This window comes from Pongo pygmaeus, chromosome 5 (genome assembly GCF_028885625.2).
Source record: "Pongo pygmaeus isolate AG05252 chromosome 5, NHGRI_mPonPyg2-v2.0_pri, whole genome shotgun sequence".
Classification (NCBI taxonomy): domain Eukaryota; kingdom Metazoa; phylum Chordata; class Mammalia; order Primates; family Hominidae; genus Pongo; species Pongo pygmaeus.
This window is the reverse complement of record NC_072378.2, coordinates 28,806,703-28,821,417: the sequence shown is the minus strand read 5'-3', so window position 1 is coordinate 28,821,417 and position 14,715 is coordinate 28,806,703. Positions and strand designations below refer to the sequence as shown.

At 41.7% G+C, this 14,715-nt stretch overlaps 1 non-coding gene across 1 annotated transcript; it reads left to right on the top strand.

The window, feature by feature from the left end:
- Positions 1-2,465: 2,465 nt before the first annotated feature.
- On the top strand, positions 2,466-2,570 carry TRNAL-CAA (transfer RNA leucine (anticodon CAA)). The gene is made up of 2 exons: positions 2,466-2,503; positions 2,526-2,570. It is a non-coding gene; the product is annotated as a tRNA-Leu (tRNA).
- Positions 2,571-14,715: the final 12,145 nt, after the last annotated feature.

Sequence of the window (14,715 nt, the reverse complement as noted above, 5' to 3'; positions counted from 1 at the left end):
ACCTCACTAATAATCAAATCTGAAAAAAAAGGGGGGGCTATATCATTTGTTACCTATTAAAATGTGCCAGGCGCGGTGGATCACGTCTGTAATCCCAGCACTTTGGGAGGCCGAGGCGGGCGCATCATTTGAGGTCAGGAGTTTGAGACCAGCCTGACCAACATGGTGAAACCCTGTTTCTACTAAAAATACAAAAAAAATTAGCTGGGCGTGATGGCTCATGCGTGTAGTTCCAGCTACTCGGGAGGCTGAGACGAGAATCACTTGAACCTGGGAGATAGGTTGCTGTGAGCTGAGATCATGCCACTGCACTCCAGCCTGGGCAACAGAGCAAAACTCCGTCAAAACAAACAAACAAAAAAACTGGATAAACATTGATGTAGGCCGGGCGCGGTGGCTCAGGCCTGTAATCCCAGCACTTTGGGAGGCCGAGGCGGGCGGATCAAGAGGTCAGGAGTTCGAGACCAGCCTGACCAACATAGTGAAACCCCGTCTCTACTAAAAATACAAAAATTAGCCGGGCATGTTGACGGGCGCCTACAGTCCCAGCTACTCGGGAGGCTGAGGCAAGAGAATGGTGTGAACCTGGGAGGTGGAAGTTGCAGTGAGCCAAGTCACGCCACTGCACTCCACCTTGGGTGACAGAGGGAGACTCCGTATCAAAAAAAAAAAAAAAAAAAAGATGTAATGGTTTCACTTTTAGAAATTTAAAGAAATAATTATGGATGTTTGAAAATATTTATGTAAGGATAGTTTTTACAGCATTACTGATTAAAATAAAAAATTAGAAATAATCCAGCGTTCAAGAATACCACTTTGATGTGGAATATGTGCAGGAATTAAGATTTATACAAAATACAGTACTTAGCAAGTATATATGCTCATAATGTATTCATTTAGAAAGCAAGTTAGCAAATTATTTACTACACATGACCATTTTTGGAAAAAATGTATGCCATATGAAAGACTAAATATATAAAAATGTTAATAGTTACCTCTGACTAGTGAGATTATGGATTATTTTAATTTTTGACATGTTTGTATGTTCTACAATTTGTGTGTACTTTGCAATTAGAAAAAAATGATTATAGTTAGGGTAAGATTACAGTTGCCATGTTGGGAATCACTTCCTGGACAATTTCCTTCCAATCGAAAGAAAATATACAAATCTCATGTATTGGAGGGAGACTGGGGAACCAGTGTTCACTGTATTTCTCACTACTAATTTTCTCTATATCAAAAATAGGATATGAAACCAAGGAAGTCTATGGAAATTAAGATAGAGCCTACTGAAACTCAGTTATTTCTCCATGCAAAAAAGAGACCTAACTTTGCCTTACAAAAAGGAAATTTTTTTTATATTAACAAATACAAAAAGTAAGCTATTAGGACAAAATCTAATTAAAATATCCAACTTTATATTTCCCCTATCTGAACCTCACAGCCCCAAATACAGGAGTTAAGACGGTTGAGTTAAAATATATTTATTGAACCTCTACTGTGTTTGCCAGGCACTGTTACCTGGACGGCATTGGTCTACACATGTTATTTTAGCAGTGTCCCCGGACTCTAGGGGCTCTTGTTCTAGTGGGAGGGATGATTTCTGTTAAGTTTCAGGGCTCCATTAAAATTTGTGACCTTGGGGCTTCCCGGCCTGGAGCTCAGATTGCTTGGCGAAGGCTGAGAAACAGTTAGAAAAGTGGGTCAGGCGATGTAGTGCACTCCCCTTAAAAACTGCCGCTGTGTTCCCCGACCTGGCAGTGGACACTTGCAGCCCATTAATCGGGAACATCCGAGAGCGACAAGGAAGGCCGCGGGCGAGCGCGTCGCTCCCGGAGTTTCCCCGGACCTGGGATCGCCGATCCCTCGGCGCAGACACCAGCCTTGCCCATGTGGTCCCTGTGCAGACCTTCCCAGCCGTTCTCGGCTGCCACTTTTTCAGAGCCCAAGACAAACTTCGACAAGTGGCAAGGCAGTGACAAATGGAACCAAAATAGAGGGGCTAAAAGGAGACCTTCCCATAGAACCGGGGTCTTTTGTTAGGGTTTTGTTTTGTTCCTCACCATCTTCCAAACAATGAAGTCCTGGGGGAGGCTAACCACGATCAAGATTTCAGTAAACATCAGAAACTGGATAGCCGACCCAGCGACCGAAGCAAAAGATCTTTCCTTCCTGAAATCTGGGCAGGCTGGGAGCAAAAAAAAAAGAAAAAAAACTGCACGCGTTTTTCGAGATGGCGATAACAGTTATAAGGCCCGTAAGAGACTTGATCCAGTTTTATGCAGAAACATTTTCTAGTCCTGCGAAGTCTTTTCCTTTTTCAATCCACAAGTGGCTTTCTTCCCTTCTGTTACCAAGCAACCCTGACGTCATCGCGTTTCTGCGTTTCTGCGTGCGTGCACGACACAGAATCATTGCTTTTTGATCTCTATTTTAGTGCCAAAATGAGGGGTGTTACGCAGCGTGTCAGGATGGCCGAGTGGTCTAAGGCGCCAGACTCAAGCTACGCTTCCTCGCGCTGGGGATTCTGGTCTCCAATGGAGGCGTGGGTTCGAATCCCACTTCTGACACATACTTTTTTTTTTTTTTTTTTCCTCTCCTTTTGAGATATCCAGATCTCAGCGGTAGGCATAAACAATTACGAACGTATATTTTTAAGAATCGGCTTTTAGGGACCGGGCGCGGTGGCTCACGCCTGTAATCCTAGCACTTTGGGAGGCCGAGACGCGTGGATCACGAGGTCAGGAGATCGAGACCATTCTGGCTAACACGGTGAAACCTCGTCTCTACTAAAAATACAAAAAAATAGCCGGGTGTGGTGGCGGGCGCCTGTAGTCCCAGCTACTCGGGAGGCTAAGGCAGCAGAATGGCGTGAACCCGGGAGGCGGAGCATGCAGTGAGCCAAGATCGCGCCACTGCACTCCAGCCTGGGGGAGCGACACTCCGTCTCAAAAAAAAAAAAAAAAAAAGAATTGGCTTTTAAAATTTTCTCAAAGGGATTGTCCAAACTAAAAACATTAAAAGCGGAAGTATCGCGAAATTTTACGAAGCCGCGAGATTTGGGGCAAAAAACGCCCAATAAATGGCAGAGATTACTAGCGATTGGTCTCTGTGCTGCAATGCGAGATAATCCGGATGTCGCGGGATTCGGAACCCAGGTAGCTTCCTGCCTCGCCGAGGGAATGGGGAGAAGGGGCTCTGGGCGCGTTCTTTTCCCGCTTCTCGACCAGGCTCATACTTTGTGTCTCAGATCCAAGCCCTTTCTTAGATATTTCCTGTAGCACTTTCCTACCAATCTCACAACCCTGTGGCTCGTGACAGTGCAGTCTCTTTAAAAATCTTACACAGGTCCTCTGCTCTCCTATTTTCAAAACTCATGTAACCAGTTCTCAAAAATGTCTTTCGTAAATTATGCACATTCACACTCGTTTTGGCATCTGATCATTACCGTTTTGTCTCAGTCAAAATTGAGTATCATTTTAACCATTGAATGAAATATGAAAGCTGTACCTTCCTCTGGCAAATGTAATCACCGTGAAAATTTTATTGTATTTTTTACAGTTCTTTTTTCTCTGCATTCGCATATATATATAACTTTTTTTTTTTTTTTTAACAGAAATGTAGTCATGCTCTGACATTTTTCACTTAATATATCTTGGGTTCTTTCCATGTGGAACACTTATTCTTTTCTTTTACAGAAGAAATATTGCTGGCTGGGTGCAGTGGCTCACGCCTGTAATCCCAGCACTTTGGGAGGCCGAGGCTGGTGGATCACCTGAGCTCAGGAGTTCGAGACCAGCCTGGCCAACATGGTGAAACCCTGTTCTCTACTAAAAATTAGTCGGGTGTGGTGGCGCAACCCTATAATCCCAGCTACTCTGGAGGCTGACGCAGGGGAATCGCTTGAACCTGGGAGGCTAAGGTTGCAGTGAGCCGAGATCGCGCCACTGCACTCCAACTTGGGCGACTGAGCGAGACTCTGTCTCAGAAAAAAGAAAAAGAAATATTGCAAATCATTGTATAGCATGGATATAACCACTTCTTTTTTTAAAACTCAACATTTAGAATGCTTTCAATTATCGTAATTTAATGAGTGATTACTATATGCCAGGAGATGCAGCCCAGAGAATATAGCAGTAAAAATATAAAATTAAAGATAAAAAAATTTGTTTTCTGCCCTTGCGGAGCTTATATTCTAGTTAAATGACTGGCTCTGCCTCAGGAACACCAAATTCCAAGATTTCCTTAAAAAAATTTTTTTTCTTTCTTTTTCTTTTCAACTTATTTCCGCATTACAAGATTTCCTTATCTTTCAGAAGAATGTAAATTCTAGATCTAAGCTTAGATCTAAATGTCTAATACCAGCTATTGAAGACTTGTATCTGCATAACCATATATTTCTCTGTCATTATGATCGCTCATAACTGTTTATTTGATTAAGGGATTTTAATTTCAATTTTAAAATTATTTTTATTTTTTCAGCTCCTAGACAGATTAACACATTGATTATTGATTTTATCCTCATAAAACATGAGACTGGACAGAAGGAAAGAAAGCTGCTTTATCCGACAATAGAATTCTCAGGAGACATTCATCATGGACAAAATCCAGTTGTTCCATTTGGGAAGCAACATTCTGAATTCAGATGGCTTGAACCAAATAGTTTTTTGTTTTTGAGTTGAGTTTCGCTCTTGTCACCCAGGCTGGAGTGCAATGGCATGATCTCAGCTCACTGCAACCTCCGCCTCCTGGGTTCAAGCGATTCTCCTGCCTCAGCCTCCCAAGTAGCTGGGACTACAAGCATGCGCCACTGCGCTCGGCTAATTTTTGTGTATTTTTAGTAGAGAGAGGGTTTCACCATTTCACCTTAGGTGATCCGCCCGCCTCGGCCTTCCAAAGTGCTGGGATTACAGGCGTGAGCCGCTGCGCCCGCCCTTGAACCAAATAGTTTTAAGTACAGTACTTCCAAGCTGTCCCAGATTCCTGCCATACTTAAATTAACTGTGGGAAGGTGAGATATGAAATGGAATTTAAAAGCTTATGTCAGAGAAATGAAACTAATTGTCATAAGATTTCTATTGTTATTATTAAATATATAAAAGTTGTCCAGGCGCGGTGGCTCATGCCTGTAATCCCAGCACTTTGGGAAGCGAAGGTGAGTGGATCACCTGAGGTCAGGAGTTCGAGACCAGCCTGGCCAACATGGTGAAACCCTGTCTCTACTAAAAATACAAAAATTGGCTGGGCATGTTGGTGGGCGCCTGTAATCCCAGCTACTTGGGAGGCTGAGGCAGGAGAATCGCTTGAGTCAGGGAGGCAGAGGTTGCAGTGAGCCGAGATTGCACCATTGCACTCTAGCCTGGGTGACAAGAGTGAGACTCTGTCTCAAAATAAATAAATAAGTAAATAATATATGGCATAATATAACATGTTCATGTACAGCTGCTGCCCTAATGAGGATTTTTTCAGATGAGCAGGTAAGTGTACCTTTGATGACTCTAAAAAAAATGACAGTTCCTTTTGGAGAACCACATGAGTTGGAAAAAGGAAGATTGTATGAGGTGGAGGAGATAGCAGCTGTTTCTCCTGTTAATTTCTAGAGGAAAAAAAAGCAAGGATGCTGCCATAAATGACTTTTCTGAGACTGTTATATTAGATTTTAAAAGGTTAATTTTAGGCTGGGTGTAGTGGCTTATGCCTGTAATCCCACCACTTCGGTAGGCCCGTGTGGGAGAATTGTTGGCATCCAGGTGTTTGAGACCAGCCTGGGCAACGTGGTGAAACACTGTCTCTACTAAAAATACAAAAATAAATAAATAAAAATTATTTGGGCATGGTTGCACATGCCTGTAATCCCAGCTATTCGGGAGGCTGAGTCATGAGAATCGCTTGAACCTGGGAGGCGGAGGTTGCAGTGAGCTGGGATCGTCCTGCATTCCAACTTGGGCAATAGAGCATGACTCTGTCTCAAAAAAAAAAAAAAAACTCTAAGTCTAATAAGAAAAATTTTATATTTTCTCTGAAGCCTGCTACCTGGAGGTTTCATCTACATGATAAAAGCTTGGTCTTCACAACCCTTTATCCCTTTACTTTCTGTTGATAATAACTCAACCAATTGCCAATTAGAAAATCTTTTAATCTGCCTATGACTTGGAAGCACCCCCACTTTCAGTTCTGCATTTCTAGACCAACCCAATGTATATCTTATATGTATTGATTGACGTCTCATGTCTCCTTAAAATGTATAAAGCCAAGTTGTAGCCAAAACATCTTGGGCACATGTTCTCAGGATTTCCTGAGGGCTGTTTCACAGGCCATTGTTCATTCACATTTGGCTCAGAATAAATCTCTTCCAATATTTTACAGAGTTTGACTCTTTCCATTGACAACATTAATGCCACCCAAAAGAGAAATGTGAGCCAAAGAAGGTAAAAACTCTTATTAACACTTACTCAGATTAATCATTCCTCTTCCTATAGGGAAAAAGCAAAGGATAGTTGGGAAAAAGTGGGAAAAAGTTGGGAAAAAGTTATCTTCTCGATAATTCCAAGAGGCATCTGTGAGTAAAACGGGAAAGATAAAGTTCCTCTTAAAGAGTAGTTTTGTAAAACTCTGTAACTATTTTTTAACAAAAATTACATTTTTTTTTTTTTTTTGAAACAGTTTCTCCCTCTGTCATCTAGACTGCAATGCAGTAATGTGATCATGGCTCACTGCAGCCTCCACCTTCGGGGCTCAAGTGATTCTCCCACCTCAGCTTTCCCATTAGCTGGGACATGCACCACCACTTCTGGCTAATGTTTACATTTTTTTATAGAGATGGGGTCTCCTGGCGTCAAGTGATCCGCCGGTCTTGACCTCCCAAAGTGCTGGAATTATGCGAGCCACCGTGCCCAACCCAATAAATTTTTTAAAAATGTGTCAATATTCAGAGCAATGATCAATTGTATTCTACTGAACATAGTTCATTTGTATTTCTATGGATGAAAATCATTTGGACTATTCTCAATTTTCTATAATTTGAAGAGTTGTAAGATAACACAAAATCAATGAAAACTGCCCCTGACAAGGTACTCAGGAATCTTTTTTCCCTATTTGAAAATTATTTATACCTTTTTCTGACAGAATTCACATAAGACATTGATGCGATTATTACCTTCAAAACTGAACACATCCTTCCACTATTCAGCTAATACAATTTCATAGAATTGTTTTTTTGCTGTTGTTGTTGTTTTGAGACGGAGTTTTGCTCTTGTTGCCCAGGCTAGAGTGCAATGGCATGATCTCGGCTCACTGCAACCTCTGCCTCCCTGGTTCAAGCGATTCTCCTGCCTCAGCCTCCCGAGTAGCTGGGATTATAGGCATGTGCCACCACGCCCAGCTAATTTTGTATTTTTAGTAGAGATGGGGGTTTCTCCATGTTGGTCAGGCTGGTCTCAAACTCCTGACCTCAGGTGATCCACCCACCTCAGCCTCCCAAAGTGCTGAGATTACAGGCGTAAACCACCGGGCCCAGCCAGAATTGGGTTTTAGAGTTGAATTTTTTAAACAAAAATTATGAGAAGCTCTTGTTTTGGATTGACCTGCACTATGCCCCATTACAACAGACCAAACCAAAATAGAGTCACTCATGCTAAATGCCATAAAATGAAACTGTTGCTTTAGGGAAACAGATCCCCCAAACAGACCAGGTTTTCCCGAAAAGAGGACATTCCAGTCAACCTGAGTCAGATTAACAAAGAAGTCCCCTCTGTTTTAACTGATAAAAATTCTTTGCTTGGCCAAACTTTAGTCAGGCTCCTGAACCTTCTCCTAGACCCATGTGTGCACTGCCTTGTAAAATCCATTTAGCAAAGAACCCTGCTAAATCAGTTTAGCAAGAACTCATCATCCTTGATATCTGATCATCCTCATAGCTGATGAGGTTACTCATCCTCCACCATTGCCCAGGTGATGTCTGATCACCCTGGCAGGTCTTCAGCAAGAAACCTGTTAGGTTGGTTTAGCCAGAATTCTGCTTATCCCTGATGTTTCCTCTTGGTAATTTTCCATCCACTGACTCCCACCCTGATCCCTGGCTATACATTTCCACTTGCCCATGCTATGTTTGGAGTAGAGTCTGTCAACAGAAAAAATTAAAGCAAATTGAGTTACAGATCTAACTGTCTTTTATTTATGATTCATGCATTAGGTCAGCCTCCATTCTACAAAATAGAATGAAAACTCTCACTGGGCAATAGCAGAACAATGGATTTTGTAAGGTGGGAACAAGGAAACAGAACAATACAGGGGGAAAATGCTGGTTGGTTAACATCAGGTTACTTCAAGTTCCTTTTTTTGTAAGGGTTAAAGGAGAGGGGACTTTCTTGTTAACCTAATTCAGGTTGACTGGCATCTCCTGTTTTCAGGAAACATTCGTCTGTTAGGGGATCTATCTGCTTCCTTAAAGTTTGATTATGTGGCATTTAGCACGAGTGATTCTATTTTGATTTGGTCTGGTGTACTGGGGCCTAGCACAGGAGTTCAGTCCAAAACAATGGCCTCTTATAATTTTCGTTTAACAAGCCTAATCTCTCTCCACACTGCAAGACCCCATTACAGAAGCTTCCAAAGTCAGCCCAACCTCCCAAGGTTACTTAGCTCTCTAATAAAACAAAAGGTGAACTCCCTGAAAGAATTCTCCTGCAGAATTCTATTATATCGTTAGAGGAAAAAGCACTGCCACTGTGATTTGGCTTTTGGTAAAAGGCCAAGGTATTTTCCAGTTTCAATTTTCTTGACTGTCCTGCTGGGCACGGTGGTTTACACCTATAATCCCAGCACTTGGGTGAGGCTGAGGAGGGAGGATCACATGAGGCCAGGAGTTCAAGACCAGCCTGGGCTTGTCTCCAACCCCTCACCCCAACCCCGCCCCCACCCCCACAAATGCTCAACTGCAGTTGAACAGAATTAAATTGCGTTTCTTTCCTTCCTTCCTTCCCCTCACCTCAACCCTGCCCCGCCCCCAACAAACGCTCAACTGCAGTTGAACTGAATTAAATTGCGTTTCTTTCCTTCCTTCCTTCTTTCCTTCCTTCCTTTCTTCCTTCCTTCTTTCTCTCTCTCTTTCCCTCCCTTCCTTCTCTCATTTCTTCCTTCTGTCTCTCTCTCTTTCTCTCTCTCTCTCTTTCTCTCTTTCTTTCTTAAGACAGAGTCTCACTGTATCACCCAGGCTGAAGCGCAATGGCACAGTCTCCTGCCTCAGACTCCCGAGTAGCTGGGACTACAGGCGTGCACCACCACACCTGGCTAATTTTTATATTTTTTAGTAGAGACAGGGATTCACCATGTTGACCAGGCTGGTCTCGAACTCCTGACCTCAAGTGATTCGTCCACCTCAGCCTCCCAAAGTGGTGATCCTGGGTTTTAAGCAGAATAGGGGACATACCACTACCCATTTATCGAATGTATTCTAAATAAGTTTTCTTATCCTAAATTTTTTTATATTCCAATACTGGAAACTTTTATTTACAGAAGCCACGTATTCTATATTCTATATATAGAATACATGGTTCATTAAGGCCAAGATAATTTCCCATTTTGTGTATATCATTACTTATACTACTCATTAAAATAATCTTCAGTGCAGAGAAATTATCTCTTTTCCTCTGCTAAAGACACAATAATCTTTCATTCAGACAAATAAGACATTACATAAGACCTACCTAGTTACATAAAAACAAAGTAACTACACTAGTACTCCTGTCTGTTAAAGGACTATCAGATAAGTCACTGCGGTTATCTGTACATAACAATGAACAATCATCCTAATAATTACTAGTGAATGCCTTTTCTTTCTAGATAGAAGAAGCTGAAGATATAAAATCTAAATCTAAATTCGAATGTTAACTTTTGTCTCAACTGACAGAATACTGTACGTTGACCAAATAAAGGATTTTATTGAATCACTAAATTTTTACCAGCTTTATTGAGATATAATTTACACACCATTCAATTCTATTCAATCACTTTTAGAATATTCAGAGTTGTGCAAACATTATCACCATCAGTGTTAGAACATTTTTATCACCTCAAGGTAAAAAAAAATACTCCTTAGCAGTCACTCCCCATCTCCTAGCCTGCCCCAACCTGCAGGCAACCGACAATCTATTTTCTATCATTTTTTTTCTTTTCCTTCCTTCCTTCCTTCTTATACAGGGTCTCACTCTGTCACTCAGGCTGGAGTGCAGTAGCACAATCATAACTCACTGCAGCCTTGACCACCCTGGACTCAGGCGATTCCAATATTGGAATATAAAATAGTTTAGGATAAGAAAACTTATTTAGAATATGTTCAATAAGTGGGTAGTGGTATGTCTCCTATTCTGCTTAAAACCCAGGATCACCACTTTGGGAGGCTGAGGTGGGCGAATCTCTTGAGCTCAGGAGTTCGAGACCAGCCTGGTCAACATGGTGAAACCCCGTCTCTACCAAAAAATACAAAGATTAGCCGGGTGTGGCGGTGCGCGCCTGCAGTCCCAGCTACTCGAGGGGGCGGAGGTGGGAGAATCATTTAAACCCGGGAGGTGTAAGTTGCTGTGAGCCGAGATCACACCAGTGCACTCCAGCCTGGGCAACAGAGACCTTTTGTCTAAATCAATCAATCAATCAATCAATCCCAAGAGTGCAGTGGCGTGATCTCGGCTTTCTGCAACCTCTGCCTCCCCGGTTCAAACGATTCTCCTGCCTAAGTCTTCCGAGTAGCTGGGAGGCCCGTGCCACCACGCCCGGCTAATTTTTGTATTTTTAGTAGAGACGGGTTTTCACAATGTTGGCCAGGCTTGTCTTGAGCTCCTGACTGCAAGAGATTTGCCTGCCTCGGCCTCCAAAGGGCTGGGGTTACAGGCGTGAGCCACCGTTCCCGGCCAGTCTTGTCCATTTTCTCCTTGAAGACCATCTTTCACACTGTCACTATAGTGACTTGCATAAATCTGAAAGCTAATATTATACACACCTTTTTTTTTTTTTTTTTTTTTTTGAGACGGATTCTTGCTCTGTCACCAGGCTGGAGAGCAGTGAGGCGATCTCGGCTCACTGCAAGCTCCGCCTTCTGGGTTCACGTCATTCTCCTGCCTCAGCCTCCTGAGTAGCCGGGACTACAGGCGCCTGCCACCACGCCCGGCTAATTTTTTGTATTTTTAGTAGAGACGGGGTTTCACTGTGTTAGCCAGGATGGTCCAGATCTCCTGACCTCGTGATCCACCGGCCTCGGCCTCCCAAAGTGGTGGGATTACAGGCATGAGCCACCGTGCCCAGCCTACACACCTTCTTAGCATCTGCTAATGGTTCAATTCATTATCCTGGCAACAAGACTGTTCATGATGTAGCTTACATTTTCAGCTTTATCTCCTTTCGCCTTCATATTCAATCTGTGTTCCAGCTAGACCAAACTGTTCTAAACTGTCTAAAAGTACCATTTTAAAAGTGCCTTAATAACTTTGTATGTATATACTTTCCATCTAGAAAGCCTTTACTGCCTTCCCTTTTTCTGACTATTTGTATTTATGTTTTAAGATAGCCCAGTCAACCTGTCCGCTGCAAAACTTTGTTTGATTCTCTCAGGCAGTTAGATGTTTCCTTCTTTGCACTCCCAAAGCTCTTATGCTTCACTCTTATAGTATTTACCACACTGCCTTGTAACTGAAGGACATCTCTAGGTTGTGGCCTTCAAGAGGGCATCTTATTCGTCTTTATACCAGGTATATAGCAAGGAACTGCTATACACAAGACTTGCTACAAAGCTACTTACATGACATTTTAATAACCAAGAAAGAATTTGTAGAAATAGCAAGTAACATTTCTTAATCCTTTTCAATTTAAGATAAGCAACATGTTGGGATACTGAGATGTGACAACAATGGTAACAATAGCAACTAACACTTAATAATGCTTACGGTGTGTCAGGCACAGTTTTGTGTGCCTTCATAACCCTTTGAGGTTGCAACTGTTGTCCATGTTTTGTAGGCAGAGACACAGATGCACAAAGTTATGTGACTTGCCTAAGGTCATATAGCCAACAAGATAGGAAACACTGAAACTAGAGTTTAGTGTGAATTTGTGTGTGTTCAAATCCTTCATTTACAGCTAAATTTACAAATCTGTTGAAGAAAAGGGAAATAGAACTTACTGCTCTTATTTAGCAGTGAAATTTAAATAATTTTTTGTTGTTTTATTTCAGAAGGTGAGTGTAGGTTTATTTATTATTTTTGAGACAGAGTCTTGCTCTGTTGCAAAGGCTGGAGTGCAATAGCACAGTCACTGCAGCCTTGACCTCTTGGTTCAAGCAATCCTCCCATCTCAGCCTCCTGAGTAGCTGGGACTACAGGTACACACCACCATGAGCAGCTAATTTTTTTTTTTTTTTTTTTTTTTTTTTTTTTTTTAAGAGATGGGGTCTCATGATGTTGCCTAGCTTGGTCTCAAACTCCTGGGCTCAAGTGATCCTCCTACCTCAGCCTCCCAAAATGCTGGGATTACAGGTATGAGCCACCATGCCTGGCCTGAGTATAGGTTTAGAAATGTCAGCATGACTTCAGGGTTCCAAAAAGTACTGAAGAACTAGCATCTCACTCACTGTTCCTGGGAAGATGGAAAAGTGATGATCCCTTAAATCCTACAATTGAAAACATTTGTGACCCTGAGGGCAGGTATGAGAGGCACTAAGAAAATCCTTTGTTGGTGAGACAGAGAACATTTTCACCCCAGGAAAAAGAGATCATAGAGAAGTCATGAAAACTGTACTGAACAAAATACTTATGGGAAAGAGGGGTTATAAATGTGATGAATGTAGACAGTTCTTCACTAAGAAATCAAATCTTATTCAACAGCAAAGGATCCACGCTGGAGAGAGACCCTGTAAATACTAAGTTTGTGGCAAGCCTTCAGTGGGACCACTAGCCTCTATCTCCAGAAGATCCACACTGGGGAGAACGCTTATAAGTGTGATGAGCATAGAAGGGCCTTCACCGTGAAAGCCTGCATTATAGAAGCTGTACTTTTCACAGACCCTATGAATGTGATCAGTGTGGCAAGACTTTCATTTGGATCTCAGATCTTAGTAAACATCAGAGGCTTCATACTGGAGGGAAAATCCACAAGCGTAATGTATGCAATAAGTCCTTCAGAATTCTGACCATCTCAAACATCAGAGAATACATACTGGAGAAAAACCCTACAAATGTCTTATGCATGGGAACGCTTTTAATCAGAGCCCACTCTTTCTTAAGCATCATAGAGTACACACTGAGAGAAACGTTATCACTTTAAAGAATGTAGAGAAAGCTCTAGTCACAATGCAGGTCTGACATTGTATGAGAGACTGTACACAAGAGAGAAGCCTTATAAAAGTAAAGTATTTGGGAAAGTCTGCATTGAGAGCTCACACTTCATTAACTATCCTAACATTCATACAGGGGAAAGACTTCCTCATTGCCCTGAATATGGAAAATGCTTTACTCAAAATGAAGGTCTTATTTCCCATCAGAACCTTTTTAGACATTAAAAAGAAAACCCGTATCAGAGAAAAAAGATTTATACCTCTGATGAATGTGTGTAAAACTTTGTGTTTCTCTAGTAATTGACCTTTAGAGAGTAGATATAGAAGGGAAATATTTTGAATATAACAATTTTGAAATGTTTGAATGGCAGCTTCTTGCCTCACTTAACATTAGTAAATTTGTTAAGAGCATGCCCAGGAAATGGGTTGGCTAGAATTTGTTTTAGCAGAAATAAATGTGTTTTCAGTCATTATCCTCCTTAAGGAAAGGGTCAGTCTCACCCAGTGACCAGTTCTAAGTTCCCGACTCTTAGAAGGGAAATAAGAGTATTCTGTGTGAGCCTGTAGATGTTTGAAAACTTTGATATTCAGAGGGTAGGTGAAATGGTCACTCACTCCTGAGACTTCCTTTGTGAAAACAGAGCTTTGTAATATTTGTGATTCCCTGCTCTCTCTTTCAGGAAAAGATGCTCACTATACCCAATAAGGCTTATAAAATACTGGGTATCAGTTGAAAGGTATTAAGAAATCAATTGTCGGCTGGGTGCAGTGGTTCACACCTATAATCCCAGCATTTTGGGAGGCTGAGGCAGGAGGATCACTTGAGTCAAAGAGTTCGAGACCAGCCTGGGCAACATAGTGAGACCCTTGTCTCTACAAAAAATAAATTAGCGACGCGTAGTGGCGCAGGCCTGTAATCCTGGCTACTTGGGAGGCTGAGGTGGGATAATCACTTGAGCCCAGGAGGAATAGGTTGCAGTGAGCTGTGTTCATGCCACTGCACTCCAGCCTGGGCAACAGAGTGAGACCCCTCCTCAAAAAACTAAAACTAAAACTAAAATAAAAATGAAAAAAGAAATAGTTTTCTTGTCTTTGTTCAAAACCTGGACCACTATGTGTAGTCCTATTTCCAGACTGTCACACAGATCTAGTGATGTTGGTACAAATTGAGAGAAAGGAAACCAGACAGTTCTTCTTCATCTTTGTATGCATGTAGCTAGCATAGTGATTGGCATTTGCATTCCATAAATGTTTATTGAAATGAGTTAAATTAAAATAAATAGAATTAAATCCTGGACTTATATAGTGTACTTGCTGAAATTCAGTTTTAAGAAGTGGCATAAAGTGAAAATAAAAATATTTTAAACTTATGTAGAAATATTGACGAGATGGTTAAAGTG